Genomic DNA, 21,414 nt, shown 5'->3' on the forward strand with positions numbered 1-21,414 from the left:
CTATATCATCAATGGTTCATTTTCTTCCCCTAATGCTTTAAACTGTGGAATACCGCAGGGCAGCTGCCTTGGGCCACTTCTTTACTTAATATATACCAACGAACTTCCTTATGCCTTATCTGAAACTCAAACTACTATATTTGCAGATGATACTACAATTTATACAGCAAGACAATCGGTTAAACAGGTACAGCAAGCTCTACAAGTAGATTTGGAAAATATCAGGGATTGGGTTTGCTGGAACAAACTTGTTTTAAACACCAAGAAAACCAAAGTTATGTTGGTCTGTTCCACCAGCATGGTGGGGAGTACAAATTTAGGAAGTGGCAGAAACCAAACTACTAGGAGTGCAGCTAGACAACTGCTTATCATGGTCGTCTCAAATAACTCATCTATGTAAAAAAACGATTAAAACTGCATGCATGATCAGAAGGATAGCTAAATATTTACTGGGAAAGATTCTTAAGCAAATAACACAAGCATTAGTTGGGAGTCAGGTGAACTACTGTTCTGTGTTCTGGGGAAATGCATCAGCAAGTGAAATTAGGAGGCTGCAGATTTAACAGAACTGAGCAGCAAAGATTGTTTTAAGGTGGAGATATGGTTCTTCTGTTGTAGTCATGCTCAATGCTAATGGTTGGTCATCAATCAACAAGATAATTGAAAAAAACATGCTTATTTTATTTCATAATATACACAATTTAAAACGTCCAAACTCTATTCACAGCATTATTAAGTTGGTAAGAGACAGACATTCAGTAAATACTAGGAATAGATTTTCCACATTCTACTGCATGTGTTATCCAGGCAGAAAAGAGAAATAGGCAAAAGAATGATTTCGATTTAGAGCAATAAAGAAATTTAATAATTTATCTGAGCAAACCAGAAACCTTTCAATATATAAATTCAAACAATACTTTAAAACCATTTTAATATAATACGTAGGAAAGTTGTGTTGGACTATGGTAGATGAAGAATCAATATATATTTTTAGACTGTTTATCTGGTCAATATGTGAAAATGTGGTCGTATTATAAATTATAAATTGTATTTTAATGTTTAAGGACTCTTGGAAGATTAGTCCAAATGAGGACTAAAAGAGATCCTAATAAAATGTACAGCCCACAGATGGGCCATGACTCATACAGAATATCTTAATACGGTCTAGAACAAAACAAGCACATTATAAACAAAAACATTGGATCACTGTAGGATGTAGGAATATTAATATTAATTTAATAATACTGTATAAACATAAAAAATATGGGAACATAAACAAATCCCTTGACTTCTGTCATTGCTTAGTCTGAGTATATCCATTGCACATTACCCTGACCAAAAACTTGAATCAGTTAGTTATCGCCCACTTGTGGTCACAGTATATCATTGCCTCTGTGGTGAGTTCCAAGACAGCCTGTCCATTCCAGCTCTGTGTCCCACCTCCCCCCTCCAGTCACCTGCACCTTCTCTGGATCAAAGCTCCAGTACTGCTGCTCCTTGAAGAAGTATACCTGTCCATCAGGGTGGTTGAGGGCTCCATTGGCCCTCTGTCTTCCAGGCTGCGGGGTAGTATGAGTCGGGCCTCAGGGTCCCAAAGTTAAGCACAAAGTAACGCTGGCCTTTAAACACCACCAGGTGGCCCAGGTGGGGGTAGGTGAAGGCCTGGTCAGGGTGTCCAGGGAGGCCTAGCTCGCTGCTCCTCAGGGGGAAGCCTGGGTCCACATCGCTGCCGGAGTAACGCCACACTCGCCTGCCTGGAGGAAGAGACGCAAGGAGGAAGGTGCTGGTGGTGTGGGATGTGAAATTGCAATGCAGCAACATAAATATGGACACAAACTGAAAAATCTATCTGTGTAAAACATTTCTGCTATAATCTATCTGATTGTATTCTGTATCTCGAACTTGAACGCCAACCCCAACTCTGATTCAAGACAGTTATTACTTTAACAAGAACAAATCATTTCTGGTACATTTATTGCCGGTTACTTGTGTCTTCATGTGCAGACTACCTTTGAAAAAGTATAACTTATTGTCCATCTTTGAGTAAGCAGCTGCCTAAATGGTGAGGGGTAGTCCTGGCCAGCAGTTCTGCAGAGGTAGAGGGGAGCTGGCCTGGCCTGCAGGAGACACAGTCCAGAACAGCCTCCCACAGAATACTAGGTTGGTACCATCTTGGTCTGCAAGGTAATATAACATGGAAGCTTTACAGGTATCAGAGTATATCACTGTCTTCAGAAGTCAATGAGGAATTCTCAACCTACTGTTTACGTAAGCTTATGTCCCAAAATAGTCATATGCCAAAATCCACCAGATGTGGATTAGTCTTGTTTGAAACCACAACACTTACCCAAACCTTGCTTCTAACCTCAGTATGTTAGGTAAGTACAACTTCCAGTTGGGTGACAGAGAGACATTCATTTAAATATTTTTTTTCCCCTTTTAGCATGGTCAGATAGTGACTACCAGTTCAGTCTTACCCATGGTGATGGCATCAAAGAAGCCCCTGCAGTATGGAGGTGGGGTGGAATCAGGCTCCCCAGTGCACCCTTGGGACAGCTCCCAGTCCTGCAGGGCAGAGCTGAACACCTGACCAGGCAACTGGATTATCTGATCTCTGGCTTCCCTATAGAGGACATTCAATTACAAAAAGGACAGTAGCTTTAGTAATTGTAATACCGACGCTAGATGGCATCACACACAAGCTGGAGCACACTACTTCAGTGTCATGGACGCTAGATCAGGCTACTGGGCTATCAAGCTCACAGAAGAGCCATCTAAGCTCACAACATTCAACACACCGTTTGGACGCTACAGGTTCCGTCGCCTGCCTTTTGGGATTATCTCAGCCCAAGACGAGTTTCAGCGAAAGATCGACGAAGTGTACGAAGGCCTCGACGGAGTTGTGGCAATTGTGGACGACATCCTTGTCGATGGTCGAACCAAAGAGGAGCACGACCGAAACCTCCGCGCGATGCTGCAAAGGTCCCGCGAGAGAGGAGTCCGGCTCAACCCMGAGAAGAGCACAGTCGGCGCTACAGAGGTCAGCTACTTCGGACATCTTCTTACAGCGACTGGAATCAAGCCAGATCCACAGAAGATCTTAGCCATAAAGTAAATGGAGCCACCAAAGAACCGTGCAGAGCTGGAAACAGTGCCTGGCATGGTCAACTACTTAGCCAAGTTCGCACCCAGCCTCTCCAATGCTAATGCACCCCTGCGTCAACTGCTWAAGCAGTCCAGTGAGTTTCTCTGGGACAAGCAACACAACATTGCTTTCCAGAATGTGAAAGACTTGATCACGAGAGAACCAGGACCAATCCTTGCCTACTACGACCCCGACAAGTGGACGCGTCGAAGTATGGACTAGGTGCAGTGCTACTGCAAGAAGGAAAGCCCATCGGCTACGCTTCCAAATCTGTGAAATCAACTACGCTCAAATTGAAAAGGAGCTCTACGCCATTCTGTTCGGATGTAAACGTTTCCATCAGTACATATATGGACGACAAGTCATTGTGGAATCCGACCACAAGCCCCTTGAGTCAATCATGAGGAAACCACTAGCCGCAGCTAGTGTAGCCAAGGCTCCTTCAACTACAAAAATACGACTTCACAATCACTCACCGTCCAGGCAAAGACATCCCTGTCGCAGACACACTCTCCAGGAAGTTTCTTACCTATAAGGACAGCAGCCTCAGTGAAGGCATGGACATGCAAGTGCACACTGTGTACAGCAACTTACCAGTTAGTGACACAAAACTGAAGGAGATCCAAGCAGAAACAGAAAAGGACTCACAACTCGCACATCTGAGGAAAGTCATACAGGATGGATGGCCTGAGGAGAGGAGAAAATGCCCTCAGAGCGTCTCAGAGTTCTGGAACCATCATGATGAACTATCACAGATCAACGGAATAATTTTCAAAGGAGAGAAAATCATTATTCCTACCAGTCTCAGAGAAGAGATTTTGACAAAGAACCATGCTAGACACATGGGCATGCAAAAGTGCAAACAGAGAGCACGGGACATTTTGTTTGGCCCGGAATGTGCAAACAAATAGAGGACATTGTTGGTAAATGCGCCATATGTCTTGAACGACGCCCCTCAAACACCAAAGAGCCAATGTTACCTCACTGTATCCCAGACCGACCCTGGCAGGTCGTGGCAACCGATCTGTTTACCTGGAACAACGAGGACTACATCGTAACAGTGGACTACTACAGCAGATACTTCGAACTCGACAAGCTTCACAGCACCACATCTGCAGCTGTGATACACAAGCAGCCTTTGCCAGGCATGGCATTGTAGAGACTTTAATATCTGACAATGGGCCCTGTTACAAATCAAATGAGTTTGAATCTTTCACAAAAGCATGGGAGTTTACACATGTCACCACAAGCCCACATTACCCTCAAAGTAATGGCCTTGCTGAAAAATCAGTGCAGATTGCTAAATCACTCATGGACAAAGCAAAAGCAGACAAGAGAGACCCCTACCTCAGTCTCCTTGAATACCGCAACACTCCAGTTGACAACTTCAAATCACCAGCCCAGCTGTTGATGAGCCGCATTACACCGAGTACCGAGTACATAATATACATGCATATTCTTCCATGTTACCACAATAGACCAAGTGCATCTGCAAAAAGCCTGACTGATTCATGTACATTACTTCTGACTACACAGCTTTCTGCAATGGACAAGTACAGATATGACCTACATACCTGTTTCAAAGCAAGTTAGAGAGTTACACAAAATATACTAATTGGCACGCCATAACATTGCAGCATGGAAAACCCAACACATCATGGATGACTGAGTGCTGAGATACTGACAGCTGAGCTGACGTTTGATTTACTGTATTCCGATGCCAAAAAAAAGTCAAGAGCCAAATGATTTTCCGATGCCCCTGAATCGCAGACACAACGTCTCCTTTGATTTGTCTCCAGATGTTGCACACCCGTTCTGTTTGGAAAAAGTTGAGCAAACAATTGTGTAAAGGTCTGATAAAATCAGTATCCCTAAGGAGAACAAGACAAAACATGGGGAGAGTTTGTCTGGCTTCTCCCTGTTTTATTGTCTAAGTGGAAACGTTGATGTACAGGGATGTTGCTTGTTGACTTTGGTGTGACTTTGAGGAGACGAGAGGATGGGAAATAAGACTGATAAACACTGTCTCCAGCTGCCGGAAGCCTGGCTCTGTGATATAGTGATCTCTGGACATCCCTTTGGGTAAAGCATCAGAGTGTTCGGATGGAAAAATTGAGTCTATAGAGTAGCCTATGCTACCGGGTGTGATTCCCTCATTGGTGGAAAAAGTACCCAATTGTGAAACGTGTAAAAGTAAAGACACGTTAATAGAAAATGACTCAAGTAAAAGTCACCCAGTAAAATACTAGTTGAGTGAAAGTATTTGGTTTTAAATATACTGAAATATTAAAAGTAAATGTAATTAATAAAATGTACTTAAGGTTCAAAAGTAAAAGACAGCACCATTTTCTTGCGGTTTTTATTTACGGATAGCCAGGGGCACACTCCAACACTCAGACTTCATTTACAAATGTAGCATTTGTGTTTAGTGAATCTGCCAAATCAGGTGCTAGGGATGACCAGAGATGTTCTCTTGATACACGCTATACGAGTTTGAGAGTTATTTGGCAACTTCTGTTGTGAATGATGCAAACCTTAGAATGTCTTAGAAATCAAAACATATACAGTTGAAGTCGAAAGTTTACATACACTTAGGTTGGAGCCATTAAAACTCGTTTTTCAACCACTCCAAAAATGTCTTGTTAACAAASTATAGTTTTGGCAAGTCGGTTAGGACATCTACTTTGTGCATGACACAAGTCATTTTTCCAACAACTGTTTACAGACAGATTATTTCACTGATAATTCACTGTATCACAATTCTAGTGGGTCAGAAGTTCACATACACTAAGTTGACTGTGCATTTAAACAGCTTGGAAAATTCCAGAAAATGATGTCATGGCTTTAGAAGCAATTGGAGGTGTACCTGTGGATGTATTTCAAGGCCTACCTCCAAACTCAGTGCCTCTTTGCTTGACATCATGGGAAAATCAAAAGAAATCAACCAAGACCTCAGAAAAAAAATAGTAGACCTCCACAAGTCTGGTTCATCCTTGGGAGCAATTTCCAAACGCCTGAAGGTACCACGTTCATCTGTACAAACAATAGTACGCAAGAATAAACACCATGGGGCCACGCAGCCATCACACCGTTTAAGAAGGAGACACGTTCTGTCTCCTAGAGATGAACGTACTTTGGTGTGAAAAGTGCAAATCAATCCCAGAACAACTGCAAAGGACCTTGTGAAGATACTGGAGGAAACAGGTACAAAAGTATCTATATCCACAGTAAGACGAGTCCTATATCGACATAACCTGAAAGGCCGCTCAGCAAAGAAGAAGCCACTGCTCCAAAACCGCTATAAAAAAGCCAGACTACGGTTTGCAACTGCACATGGGGACAAAGATTGTACTTTTTGGAGAAATGTCCTCTGGTCTGATGAAACAAATATAGAACTGTTAGGCCATAATGACCATCGTTATGTTTGGAGGAAAAAGGGGGATGCTTGCAAGCCGAAGAACACCATCCCAACCGTGAAGCACGGGGGTGGCAGCATCATGTTGTGGGGGTGCCTTGCTGCAGGAGGGACTGGTGCACTTCATAAATAGATGGCATCATGAGGAAGGACAATTATGTGGATATATTGGAGCAACATCTCAAGACATCAGTCAGGAAGTTAAAGCTTGGTCACAAATGGGTCTTCCAAATGGACAATGACCCCAAGCATACTTCCAAAGTTGTTGCAACATGGCTTAAGGACAACAAGGTAAAAGTATTGGAGTGGCCATCAAAGCCCTGACCTCAATCCTATAGAAAATGTGGGCAGAACTGAAAAAGCATGTGCGAGCAAGGAGGCTTACAACCTGACTCAGTTACACCAGCTCTGTCAGGAGGAATGGGCCAAAATTCACCCAACTTATTGTTGGAAGCTTGTGGAAGGCTTCCCGAAACAATTTTATTTTTTACCTTTATTTAACTAGGCAAATCAGTTAAGAACAAATTCCTATTTTCAATGACGGCCTAGGAACAGTGGGTTAACTGCCTTGTTCAGGGGCAGAACAACAGATTTTTACCTTGCCAGCTCGGGGATTCGATCTTGCAACCTTTCAGTTACTAGTCTAACCACTAGGCTACCTGCCGTTTGACCCAAATGAAACAATTTAAAGGCAATGCTACCAAATACTAATTGAGTGTATGTAAACTTCTGACCCACTGGGAATGTGATGAAAGAAATAAAAGCTGAAATAAATCACTCTACTATTATTTTGACATCTCCCATTCTTAAAATAAAGTGGTGACCCTAACTGAACTAAGACAGGGAATTTTTTACTAGGATTAAATGTCAGGAATTGTGAAACAGTTTAAATGTATTTGGCTAAGGTATATGTACTTCTGGCCATTTTCCTGTCCTGCTAAGCATTCAAAATGTAACAAGTACTTTTGTGTGACAGGGAAAATYTATGGTGCAAGAAGTACATTTTCTTCAGGAATGTAGTAAAGTACAGCACTTTTCCCTGTAATAAATGGGATGGCTTTAGCCACACTTAATATGAAAATAAACTGTCCTTTAGCTTTTTCCAATTGATGCTTCGTATACTGTATGACAGAGTGATTGGACACTATGATGTCATGGTGAATGATAGCACAGCAGATGGTAAAGGGTTAAACAAACAGATGCTGATCCAATCTCTAGTCATATTTGTGGACTAAGTTCAATATAAGGTCTCAAAGTCATTTTATCATCTTCACTCCCTCATGTAATCTTGTTTCCTCCTCTACCTGACCACTGATTATTACCTCCACATGTTCTCTCTTCTACTCTAATTTTTGGGCATGTAAAGTGACTGGTTCAAAATCAAATTCCAATAAATGTTTTAATGGCTTGTTCCTCTCTCAGTGTGGATTATGCCTACGCACCATAAAGCTTTCCCCAGCTTCTTGTAGTAGGGGGACATGAGAGCATGACGCACAGGAGAGTAATCCAGGCCCAGTGTGTGGCCCACCTTGTGGGCAATCACCATGAACAGGTTGTGACCCTTGCAGCCGTTCAGTGTCCAGCTCTCTGCCATGTCAAAGTGAGCCTCCCCTCGGCCAGGGAAGAAGGCATGCGCTAGGGCGCCTCCTGGGGGTAAAAACAAAAACATAGGGAGGTTTCAGGGGTGGTAGAGAAGCTTCCCAAAACAACCTCTTGCCCTACCCCCTCAAACTGTGCAGATCTGAAGGAGTCAGGCATGTTTAAGAAATACGGTGGAAGCTTCTCGACTCCCATTTTCAGGCTACGTGGAACCATCACCATGTTTCTTATGACTATCTGGTCCCTTTACATCTGAAAATAATTAAGCAGTAGAGGCTAGGGGCTGTTCTCAGACCAGGCAAGACGGATCTGTAAGCAAGTGAACATTGTGACAGCTGGGGCTAGTTCCGAAAGAGATCTTTCACAGCTGAAACCAATTTATCTTTGGAAATTGCCCTGTTTGAAAATGCCTTCTCCTTTCCTTCAGGTAAACTATGATCTGTCAGGATTCAATCAAAATGTCAAACCCCTACTAGACCTTATACTGCTATACTCCCCACCTGGACCATCAAAGGCATTGCCCATGCCGTCGTTGTGCTCCCCCTCGTAGAAGGCCAGCTGGATGTCAGCTGACCCCTGGGTGACCTCTTTGAAGGTCAGGTCCAACACGTTGCTCCACAGCTGAAAAGCCTTTCGTACGGCTAGGGCCACCTGACCCAGAGAGGGGTGGCCAGGCCAGTTCACCACCCGGTAGGTCAGGTGACGCTTGTGCCACCTCCCGCCTGCAGAGAGATGAGATGGATTGATTAAAATAGAGGAGCAAGGGGGACTCATGACAAAGAAGAGGGGTTAAATGGGTCACTAGCACCTGGTGATGGGATCGCTGTTGTGCTGAGTAAGATTCAAATTGTCATTCATGCAGCTGGGAGATAGGAGGATAAGGGAGAACGAGGAGACAGAGAGAGATAGAAAGAGAGATGGACAGAGATTGCACATTTCAGGAAGTGGGAGAATGGTTCTAGATCCACTATTACAGTAATGGGAATGTGAGTGCTTAATTTTTAACAAGTGTGAATCCTTTGGATAAGAGCAAAGAGGGTAATGTTTATCACATTACTTGTGGTTTGAGCTAAATTAAATGCAGAACAGCAGTGACACAACTTTTAAAAAATATAAACAACTCATTCAGAAGAGCTCCTGCTGTGTAGGATTTTTTTGTGTCAAAACAACTCCATGTATCTTTAATGAGTATAAAAATAACCTTGTAAATTGAATGCAGCAGAGGCCTTATGTCCCAATAAGACACATTCATTGAACAAGACCAAAAAAAACACAAAGGTGGGAAGAGTTGGTCTTCTTCACCTATACGAGCTTAGAGCCAGAGTGTGATAAACACATTTCAAAGGCTTGTGGGAAACCCCAAAAACATTCACCTTGTTTCTACCTACATGGTTGAACCGGTTTACCAGTCTTGTCCCTCTTTTGAACAAGTATATAAGAAACTCCCCAAAATGTGGTCTTGGACACATAATATTTGTGTTATTTCAAGCAAACCAAATATAATTTMTCTCTCAATGTTTAAAGTGTGCTTCCAGCATGCCTCATTGGTGAGGCATGATGAGTTGATGGTGCAATTGTCTCGCCCTGATCTGTTTCACCTGTCCTTGTGATTGTCTCCACCCCCTCCAGGTGTCGCTTATTTTCCCCAGTGTATTTATCCCTGTGTTTACTGTGTCTCTGTGCCAGTTTGTTTTGTATATTTGTAAGTTAACCAGCGGTTTTCCCATTCTCCTGCTTTTTGCATTCTCCTTTTTCTAGTCGTTCTGGTTTTGACCCTTGCCTGTTCTGGACTTTGTACCAACCTGCATGCCTTGACCACGAGCCTGTCTGCCACTCTGTACCTCCTGGATGGACTCTGATCTGGTTTTGACCTTTTTGCCTATCCACAACCGTTCTCTTGCCTACCCCTTTGGATTAATAAACATTGTAAGACTCCAACCATCTGCCTCCTGTCTGCATTTGGGTCTCGCCTTGTGCCTTGATAGCAATAGCTTGTTTCTCTCTGGATCTCAAACATGACTACTGTTGGCTGCCTTCACTAAATGGATGGATAGAAAGATACAACTTTCTTCCTTACCACACTAACATTTGAAAGAATGCCACAATGTTCTTCACCTGAAATGTACAGTAACTTGCCCATTGACATTACTGTTAAAATTCCATAGTTTCATCTGGGACAAAGACACTGCCTAACTTGCATACATTGTCTTCCAATATCCAGTTCAAATTTAGGCTCCAGGTCAAATAAAACTTCACTTTCCAGTAATTGCACAGGGAGCAGCTGTCAGGTATCAACTAGAGGCTGGAAAAGTGGGCAGTATGACGCATTCTTCTAGTGTTATCCAATCACTCCAGGGGCTGTGTGTTTCTCCATCCAGACCACAAACACCAGCACCCTGTTACCCAAAACCAGCTCCATTTACCACTGAGCATGTAGGCTTATCTCTCACACAGTGAAGATGTGTTGGACAGCCTCCATATGGGCCTGGGCAGATGTACAAACTTACAGGGGGCTTATTGGAGAGAGTGAATATCTTAACCATTTAGGCAGTGGTTCTCAGAGTATATCTAATTTAAAATGTGCTTCCCGGCGCACAAGTGGAGATTGGAGAATTCCCTAAAGATATAGATGGCTGTGTGTAGATAGCCTCATACTACACTGCCTAAGACTTAGTTTTACATTTTTTTAAATGTTTATTTAACCTTTTTAACTGGGCAAGTCGGTTAAGAACAAATTCTTATTTACAATGACGGCCTACCAAAAGGCCTCCTTCGGGGACGGGGGCCTGGGAGATAAATTTTTTAAATAAATACAATAAATATATGACGAAACACACATCGCGAGACAACACTACATAAAGAGACCTAAGACAACAACATAGCAAGGCAGCAACACATGATAACACAGCATGGTAGCAACACAACATAACATGGTAGCAGCACAAAACATGGTACAAACATTATTGGGCAAAGTCAACAGCACGAAGGTAGAGACAACAATACATCATACAAAGCAGCCACAACTGTCAGTCAGAGTGTCYATGATTGAGTCTTTGAACAAAGAGATTGAGATAAAACTGTCCAGTTTGAGTATTTGTTGCAGCTCGTTCCAGTCGCTAGCTGCAGCGAACTGAAAAGAACGATCCAGGGATGTRTGCGCTTTGGGGAACTTTAACAGAATGTGACTGACATAACTGGTGTTGTATGTGGAGAATGAGGGCTGCAGTAGATATCTCAGATAGGGGGGAGTGAGGCCTAAGAGGGTTTTATAAATAAGCATCAACCAGTGGGTCTTGCGACGAGTATACAGAGATGACCAATTTACAGAGGAGTATAGAGTGCAGTGATGTGTCCTATAAGGAGCATTGGTGGTGAATCTGATGGCCGAATGGTAAAGAACATCTAGCCGCTCGAGAGCACCCTTACCTGCCAATCTATAAATGATGTCTCCGTAATCTAGCATGGGTAGGATGGTCATCTGAATCAGGGTTAGTTTGGCAGCTGGGGTGAAAGAGGAGTGATTACAATAGAGGAAACCAAGTCTAGATTTAACTTTAGCCTGCAGCTTTGATATATGCTGAGAGAAGAACAGTGCACCGTCTACCCATACTCCCAAGTACTTGTATGAGGTGACTACCTCAAGCTCTAAACCCTCAGAGGTAGTAATAACACCTGTGGGAAGACGGGCATTCTTCTTACCAAACCACAGGACCTTTGTTTTTGGAGGTGTTCAGAACAAGGTTAAGGGTAGAGAAAGCTTGTTGGACACTAAGAAAGCTTTGTTGTGGAGCATTTAACACAAAATCCGGGGAGGGTCCAGCTGAGTATAAAACTGTATCATCTGCAAATAAATGGATGAGAGAGCTTCCTACTGCCTGAGCTATGTTGTTGATGTAAATTGAGAAGTGCGTGGGGCCTAGGATTGAGCCTTGGGGTACTCCCTTGGTGACAGACAGTGGCTGAGACAGCAGATTTTCTGACTTTATACACTGCACTCTTTGAGAGAGGTAGTTAGCAAACCAGGCCAAAGACCCCTCATAGACACCAATACTCCTTAGCCGGGCCACAAGAATGGAATGGTCTACCGTATCAAAAGCTTTGGCCAAGTCAATAAAAATAGCAGCACAACATTGCTTAGAATCAAGGGCAATGGTGAGGACCTTTAATGTTGCAGTGACACATCCATAACCTGAGCGGAAACCAGATTGCATACCCGAGAGAATACTATATACATCAAGAAAGCCAGTCAGTTGATTATTGACAAGTTTTTCCAACACTTTTGATAAACAGGGCAAAATAGAAATAGGCTTATAACAGTTAGGATCAGCTTGATCTCCCCCTTTAAATTAAGAATGAACTGTGGCTTACTTCCAAGCAATGGGAACCTCCCCAGAAAGGAGAGAAAGGCTTGGCGACGATAGGGGCAGCAACTGGTCTAAACCATCTGACCAAAGATGTTTTTTTGGGGTCAAGTTTAAGGAGCTCCTTTAGCACCTCGGACTCAGTGACTGGCTGCAGGGAGAAACTTTGTAGCGGGGGAGGGGGAAAAGAGGGAGGAGTATCAGGGATAGTCGCATTAGAAGGGGTGGGAGATGAGGAAATATTGGACGGGCAAGGAGGCATGGCTGAGTCAAATAGGAATCCTGGCTTAATGAAGTGGTGATTAAAGAGCTGAGCCATGTGCTTCTTGTCAGTAACAACCACATCATCAACTTTAAGGGACATGGGCAGCTGTGAGGAGGAGGGTTTATTCTCCAGGTCTTTAACCATTTTTCCAGAACTTCTTGGGGTTAGACCCACAGAGAGAGAACTGCTCCTTAAAGTAACTAACTCTGGCCTTCCGGATAGCCTGAGTGCACTTATTTCTCATTTGCCTGAACGATAGCCAGTCAGCTTGAGTTTGTGTGTGCCGAGCCTTTCGCCAAATGCAATTCTTGAGGTGGAGTAACTCTGCAAGATCACGGTCGAACTAGGGGCTAAACCTGTTTTTAAAGAAGGTCCAAGCGTCTCCGACAGAGGGGATCAAGCTGATTCTATACCATTTTACAGAGGCCAGTTCATTAAAGATTTTTAACAAGCGTCTATGTCAAATCAGGACAGGTCGTTTCACTGAGCAGTCATTACGAACACAAGCTGTAAAACAGTGATCACTAAGGTCATTACAGAAAACACCAGACTGATACCTATCAGGATTATTTGTGAGGATAACATCGAGGAAAGTAGCCTTTTCTGGGTGTTTGGAGTCATACCTTGTGGGATTGGTGATAATCTGAGAAAGATTTAGGGAGTCCCATTGCTTTAGGACTTGGTCAGGTGGTTTAAGCATGTCCCAGTTAGTATTGAACTCCCGAACAAAGACCAAACACAGGAAGCACGTGGCCATGGATGTTGACTGCCACTGCTGAGTCCTTTAATTAAAAATGATTATTTACCCTTTCTTTATCTAGGCAAGTCAGTTAAGGTCAAATTCTTATTTACAATGACGGCCTACCGTAATGGAGATTACCCATTTTCTTAAATTCGGACCTCGAGGCCAGTAGCAAGGCTGATTTTCCTCCTTTTCCTCTAATCTGGAACTGACTAAAGGAAAACCAGCCTGGGATTTGAGAATCCCTGTCTAACAGCTAATTTGGTCATTGCGGAAACCAACAGGGCAGGTTGCCATTGGGAGTAATTGAGCAAACAACTTAATGTTATTACCTCAAATCGATGGTAATAGGTGATTCGATTAGCATTTAATTAAGGATGCAGTATCAAGTCAGAGTTCAGCTGATGAGATTAGTTAGCCTGACAACGTGCTTGACCTCTCCATTCTMGACAATAAAGTCACATTGATATTGCTTTAGCATTCTTTCCTTGAAGTATGACCTGGAAAATCAAGTCCATCTGTATGGGCCAACTACATTTCAATTCAATCATTTGATCTTCAAGGAAGGACTAAAAAATTAGTAAAATGTAGGGGGTTGATTTGAAATTGGCCAGTAGTGAGCCCAAATCAGCTAAGGGAGGTCCATGGATTGGCCACTCACCGAGCTGGCTATGGCACTTCCTGCGTAGACGCTGTCCACTGTTAGGTTTGCTTAGACCTCCAATGAAGATGCTGTTGACCCTCTGTGCCCAGGCCTGCTGGCCCATGTCATCCCTCACTTAACACCGGGGCACTGCCATCTGGTGCTGGGTGGCACTGTCAAGACGCCCAGTGAATGGCAGGTGGGTGAGCCACTGGAACTCCCTGAGAGCCAGACAGAGGAGAGATGGATGAATGATAAAAGAAGAGTGAGTGGCTTATAAAGATAGGAGAGCACATCCAGAATGAAAGCAAGTCAAATAAAAAAGTAGCAAACCGTAAAAAGGTGTTAAAATCAATATAGCACTTCACAAATGATCCCCATGTGATGGTAGTGGGTGTTGTCTACATCTGAAATCAAACCTTGCTGAGCAGTGGAGGTAATGCATCGTCTAGCTCTCCATTAGTGTCAAATGTATGTGGTCTAAATAAGGGCATAAATAATAGCTGTCATAATACCACTATCACCTGGATAAATACCAGGCTCTGGTGCCAGACAGTTTCTTCCATTAGGGAAACCAAGCTTTTGCTTTGCTGATAGAACATAAACATGCAATACATTTAGATAAGTATTTTAAATGAGGCATGCTTTCTTCTCCAAATATTGGGTAACTCCCAGTGCAACTGTGAAAGCAGAGGCATGCTTGGTTTTTCACTCAAGCACAACTGCAGAATGGGACTCACCTTTGGTAAAGCTATGTCAACACAACACCTCAAAGACATTTTCACTGAGAATGTTTTTCCTCAGATTTGTTATTCTGAGAAACAATTAAGTAAGTACACAAAGTCTATGAAAAATATACATAACATCTCCTTTAATAACAACCAATACATTGTAATCAATCGTTGACGACACTCGGTTAAAAGTTTCCCTAATTTAAAATTATTACTGTAAAGTWATTTTTCTGGTGGTAATATCAGAGATGCCATTGATACGTTTCTTACCACTGACAGAGATGTTCGTGGTGAAGGAACAATCCACCATACTTTTCCCTGACTGGATTGATTAGGCCCTGAGGGCCGACAGCCAGCACTGTTCCCATGAGCAGCTGGGAGCGAGCAGAGTGCATTGTGGGATGGGATGTGGCGCTCCTGCCCACTTCGGCAGCTGGGTGATGATGGGCGACACTCCCCTGAGCCTTCTGTGGCCTAGGTCCCTTAAATGGCTGCCTAATGGAAACCAGCCAGCACARCTGGGTAGAGACTAAATACTAGAGAGAGTGGCCTCTGCATTGGACTGGAACTCCACAGAAAATTGTCATTGCAAAGAAAACAAGGCTGGATCTAAAGCAGGCTAAATGATAAGCTCCAACAGACACACCCAAAGATACCTTGCACCATTGTTAGACCCGAGTGCCAGGGCGAAATCCTAATTTGAGATCAAGTGACGGGCATGCTTCTCAAATTAAGATTCAGCCCGACAAGTTATGAGTTACAAGTCAGTTCTCTGTTCACTATACTCTTCGGAATTTGTGTGACCAAAAACTATTATTGTTGAAAATGGGCTGTACTGTACTGGGAAGATTTAGCAATTTAACATTTTTAAAACAAAGCCAGACCACAAAGAACTCACAGTGTAGCCTAGTTGCTGATCAAAAGCTACAAAAAGGAGTGAAGTAAAGTGAAGAACCATGAAACTGGGACCGACATTTTATGACACAATGTACATTTTAAGTGTTTGTCATTTAGCAGATGCTCTTATCCAGAGCGACTTACAGTAGTGAGTGCATACATTTTAATACTTTTTGTATGCCTGGCAATAGTTTGTTGACTTGAGTGTTCATGTGTGTATGCAACGTGGTCTCAGGGCAATTATTTTATTCTGTAAGTAAATCTGTGACACTTCATTTAATATGATATATTGCACTACGTTAGGTTACATTATGAATGGAATACCGGTCGTCAGGGCTTGGAACTGGTTCAGGGAACAGAACCAAAAACTGGAAAAGAATGAAAGGAACAGAATCAGAATCTGGAACGGGAATGAAAGTGGTCTATACTGTTTCCGAACAGAACCGTTATTTAAAAAATATGGGAACCGGTTAATAACGTTATTTTGCGTTCCAGGCATTTTTTCTAGTCCCATAAAAAACGCAACAAAATGCCTATGCAAAGCCCTCACTCTGTCACTCAGAAACGTATTCCAGTGTCTGCCTGCCAGCTGAAAATCTTTGCCTGTGTGTGTGCGTGCCCCTCCCCCTCCGAAGCATAAACTACTGTAGCCGACTGACATTACAAGCGTGATTCAGAAATTACAAAGAGAGATTAAGGATACTATTGTCATCCCGTTTGGATTTATTAACTACAAAATGGTAAGACGTGTTTTTATTTGAATTCTGGTGCTGCACAAACAGCTTGTTAGCTAGCTAGCTCTGGTCCAACGTTATGCTCTCTTAGAAGTTCAAAGACCTTCAAAGTTCCTTCATAGAAGCCGCTCCTCCATAGGTATAATTCTGTGGGCCCAATTCAGATAATGCATGACTTAACAAGATGCCCAGCGCTTCAATAGAAGCCTCCTCAACCCTCTGTCACTCTCACGATATAAACCATTACTTTTTTGTCACGCCTGCTCCCGCTCCCCCTCCCTGGCGCCTGTTTTTGCTTTGTCATTATGGATTATTGTGTGTAGATTGATGAGGGAAAAATAACTATTTAATACATTTTAAAATAAGGCTGTAACTTAACAAAATCTGGAAAAAGTAAAGGGGTCTGAATTCTTTCCGAAGGCACTGTAACTCAACATATTCTCAAAAAGCATACAAAGGCTGTGTGTAATTAACAGTATATGATTCTTTTATTCATTGTGATGGTGAAAATTGTGTAAGTGTCAAGCCTGCTCCTGTTCCTCCTCGCTGGCGCTCGAAGGCACCAGGCTCCCCAGCATTACGCACTCCTGCCACCATCATTACGCACACCTGCCTTCCCCCGTCACGCGCATCAGCAATTATTGGACTCAATCACCTGTGTCATTACCTCCCCTATATCTGTCAGTTCCCAAGCTCTGTTCCCCGCTTCAGGATTAATTGTCGTATGTCGTTGTGTTACCCGTGTGTTAACGCTGTTCCTGTCTTGTTCTATGTCTGTTCCTTATTAAATGTTGACTCCCCGTACCTGCTTCTCTAATCCAGCGTCGGTCCTCATAGAATCCTGAAGCCATCAGGGGTGCCTAAGCCAGCTCGTTGGGCTTCCATGCCCTAGTTAGCCCGAGAGGTTTTCTTGTCCCGGTTGGGTCTGCAGGCGTCCACCTCATGTCAGCCGGATCGCCAGGGTTTTACGCCTCAGCCGGCTCGCCAGGCGTCTACGCTTCAGCGAGCTCATCAGGCTCCCATGTTCCAGCGCTTCATCTGAACTTTAACATGCTGTTACGTCCTGACCATAGAGAGTCCTTATTTTCTATGGTGGAGTAGGTCAGGGCGACAGTTCCCAGTCCAGAGCTTCCGGCGACAGTTCCCAGTCCAGAGCTTCCGGCGACAGTTCCCAGTCCAGAGTTCCGGTGACAGTTCCCAGTCCAGAGCTTCCGGCGACAGTTCCCAGTCATTTTCTATGGTGGAGTAGGTCAGGGCGTGACTGGGGGGTTAGTCTAGTTTATTATTTATATGTGGTAGGTGTTCTAGTTTTCATGTTCTATGTTGGTGATTTGTAATGATCCCAATTAGAGGCAGCTGGTAATTGTTGTCTCTATTTGGGGATCATATTTAAGTAGTGTTGGTTCCCACCTGTGTTTGTGAATATTGATTTTGAGTAAGTGTATGTAGCACCTCTGTAGTCACGGTTCATTGTTAGTTTATTGTTTATTGTTTGGCTTAGTTTCATTCACTATTAAATAAATTATTTGGAACTCAACATCCGCTGCGCTTTGGTCCATTTCTACAACGAACGTGACAGAATATCCACCACAAACAGGACCAAGCAGCGTGCCCGGAGGAGAGTGTATCCTGGACTAGGGAGGAGATCCTGGATGGGAAGGGATCCTGGACTTGGGAAGAAATCCTGGCAGGACAGGATCGCCTTCCCTGGCGGGAGACGCAAGGAGAGAAGGGAGAACAGCGACGACGCCGGGGTTTGCGCCACAAGGAATCCCAAAAGACAGCCTTTCTTTTTTTTGGGGGGCTAGGGGGGTCGGGGCTGAGGTGTGAACCACGTGACAACATGGGAGGAGGTAGAGAGGTGGTCGGTCGACCCAGGAGAGTGCAGAACCCCTGGAGTCGAACAGTGCGAGGAGGATTAACCGGAGAATGGGAAGTTGGCAAGGAGTTTGCGGCAACGCAGGCATTTGGAGGAGCATGTTAACGTCCGGTGCAATCTGTGCCGGTCCACGCATCAGGCTCCAGTGCGCCTCCCCAGTCCGGTACGTCCGGTGCCTGCTCCTCGCACCGCCCAGATGTACGCCTTCACAGCCCAGTACGTCCTGTGCTAGCTCCTCGCCTACCGCAGCGAAGTGTGTCATCAAACCGGTACCATTGATGCAGGCTATACGCACCAGGTCTCGGTGCGCCTTCACAGCCAGTACTCTCTGTTCCTTCCCCGCACTCGCCCTGAAGTGCATGTCACCAGTCCGGTGCCACCTGTACCGGCCCACGCATCAGGCCTCCAGTGCGCCTCCCAGTCCAGTACGTCCTGTGCCTCCTCCCGCACTCGCCCTGAAGTGCGTGTCACCAGTCCGTGCCACCTGTACCGGACCACGCATCAGGCCTCCAGTTCACCTCCCCGTCCGGTACGTCCTGTGCCTGCTCCTCCGCTCGCCCTGAGGTGCGTGTCACCAGTCCGGTACACCAGTGCCGGCCCCACGCACCAGGCTTCCTGCGACGATCCCCAGTCCAGAGCTTCCGGCGACAGTTCCCAGTCATTTTCTTAATGGTGGAGTAGGTCAGGGCGTGACTGGGGGGTTAGTCTAGTTTATTATTTATATGTGGGTGTTCTAGTTTTCATGTTTCTATGTTGGCGATTTGTATGATTCCCAATTAGAGGCAGCTGGTAATCGTTGTCTCTAATTGGGGATCATATTTAAGTAGTGTTTGTTTCCACCTGTGTTTGTGGGATATTGTATTTTGAGTAAGTGTATGTAGCACCTCTGTAGTCACGGTTCGTTATTAGTTTATTGTTTTTGCTAAGTTTCACTATTAAATAATTATGTGGAACTCAACATCCGCTGTGCCTTGGTCCGTTTCTACAAATGAACGTGACACACGCATTGCTTGCGGTACGGTTTTGGAAATATAAGGAACGTATCTTTTATATCAGTGAGAAATCATTTTCAAAAAACAAAAGGTTAAATTACTACACACCTTTACATGGCAATATTTCCATGTTACAGCACTTATGTACGGAAAACAGTTGCTAACAAGCTATCTGCATCTCCAAACATCTGTGTGTAAATGGAAGACAGACGCAACAAATGCATTGTCACCTCAAAATACTGTCAGCTGCAACGGTTAAAACCGGTTAAGTATGTGTTTATTTACTGTTTGTGAAATTATTTTGAGGTGATATGAAAGTGGAGGGCTTTATGTTTCTAGAACCGTACCGCAATTGAGAATAGTTTTTAGCTTAGATGGAGTAKTAGGCTGTTTTGGCTGCCAGAGACAATTCGTCTCTAAACAGAACATGTAAGGTCCTTGGACTATAAGGTGTAACATTAGGCTCCTTTAGTCCATTATTGAGCAATGTTTCCCCCCAAATGTTGTAAAGATTTTCAGAGAGCTAGCCAAGCAGTGAGAGAAGCAGACTCCATAGTAGTCTGATTAATCAGGCTGTAATACACAATTAATTGTGTACCCTCGTCACACCCTAACCTAACCAAAATAATAAAGAAAACAAAGATAACTAAGGTCAGGGCATGACACATGCCCTTCTTTTTATTACAGCATWTTGGATGACTGTCATTTATATTCCATTTACCCAGCTCAATGTAACATTGATAGGTTTGGGCTACTACATGATACTCAAAATGTCCCTATACCCATCATGAGGTTGCTACAACCTAGCCTAAGAATGAATGTTTACAACTTAGGTGTACAGGTTGAGAGAAACTTTAGTAATCAAGATGACAGATATTGACACATTCAATACTGCCATGCACACCGCCTAGCTGATCTAAGGTGTAGTCATTAGTCTAAGAGCTGCAAACGAGAGTTTCTATTGGACAAATTCAGGTATGTTTATCCCCATTTCGTTCTGTTTGCTTCCGTTTAAGAAAAGTTATTCTTCAATACAGTTCACTTTCATAGCAGCCACATGCAAACAGCATGATCCCTTTGATCATTGTATAATTCTTTCTCACATCTACGCGCTCTCCTCCTCCCACCTTTTCCCTTCACTTGTGCGCTTCAGTGCACAACACATCAGCTGWCTGTGACCAGGCGAAAAAAAACTTTCCAAGCCAAACCTTCATATGATAACCGCTAACTGCTACACACAGCCTACATAGTTGTCACCATATTAACGTCATAGTCAACAAAGCCACTAGAACTAACGTGTTAGTAAACCTGCTACAATCATGCAGTACAGTATATAATCAGCAGCAAGCAGTTTAGCAGTTACACTGGCGGGCCCCAGTGGCAAGAAATTAATAACACCAAAAGCTTACCTTGACTTGGAAGAGTTCCAGTGTTGGATAGCCATAGCCAGCTRGCTAACATAGCATCCCTCTCTGTTTGAGCTGGGTGTTTGAGTAGGCTAAACTAGCTAGCTGCATTTGCTAGCTAAATAAGTGAAAGGGAAAGGGGGAAAAAAAATACAACATTTAGTTATCTCTCTCTCCCTCTCTCTCTCTTCTCCTTCATTTTTGAATAAATTAATTAGTTCAAAACTGTTCAACTATTGTCTTTTTCTCTCTTTGAATCAACTACTCACCACATTTTATGCACTGCAGTGCTACATAGCTGTTGCTTATGCTTTCAGTACTAGATTAATTCTCTGATCCTTTGATTGGGTGGACAACATGTCAGTTCATGCTGGAAGAGCTCTGATAGGATGGAGGACCTCCTCCGGAAATTGTCATAATTACTAAGTCTATGGAAGGGGGTGAGAACCACGAGCCTCCTAGGTTTTGTATTGTCAATGTACCCAGAGGAGTACAGAAACTAGCTGTCCTCTGGCTACACCATGGTGCTACCCGACATAGTGTTGTTGAGGCTACAGTAGACTTTCATTGCAAAACAGTGTGTTTTAACCAATTATTTGGTGACA

At 43.6% G+C, this 21,414-nt stretch overlaps 1 pseudogene; it reads right to left on the reverse strand.

The window, feature by feature from the left end:
* Window positions 1–685: 685 nt before the first annotated feature.
* On the reverse strand, window positions 686–21,120 carry LOC111950168 (matrix metalloproteinase-28-like; annotated as a pseudogene).
* Between the last annotated feature and the right edge of the window lie 294 nt (window positions 21,121–21,414).

The sequence above is a fragment of the Salvelinus sp. IW2-2015 genome, linkage group LG23, assembly GCF_002910315.2.
Source record: "Salvelinus sp. IW2-2015 linkage group LG23, ASM291031v2, whole genome shotgun sequence".
Lineage (NCBI taxonomy): Eukaryota > Metazoa > Chordata > Actinopteri > Salmoniformes > Salmonidae > Salvelinus > Salvelinus sp. IW2-2015.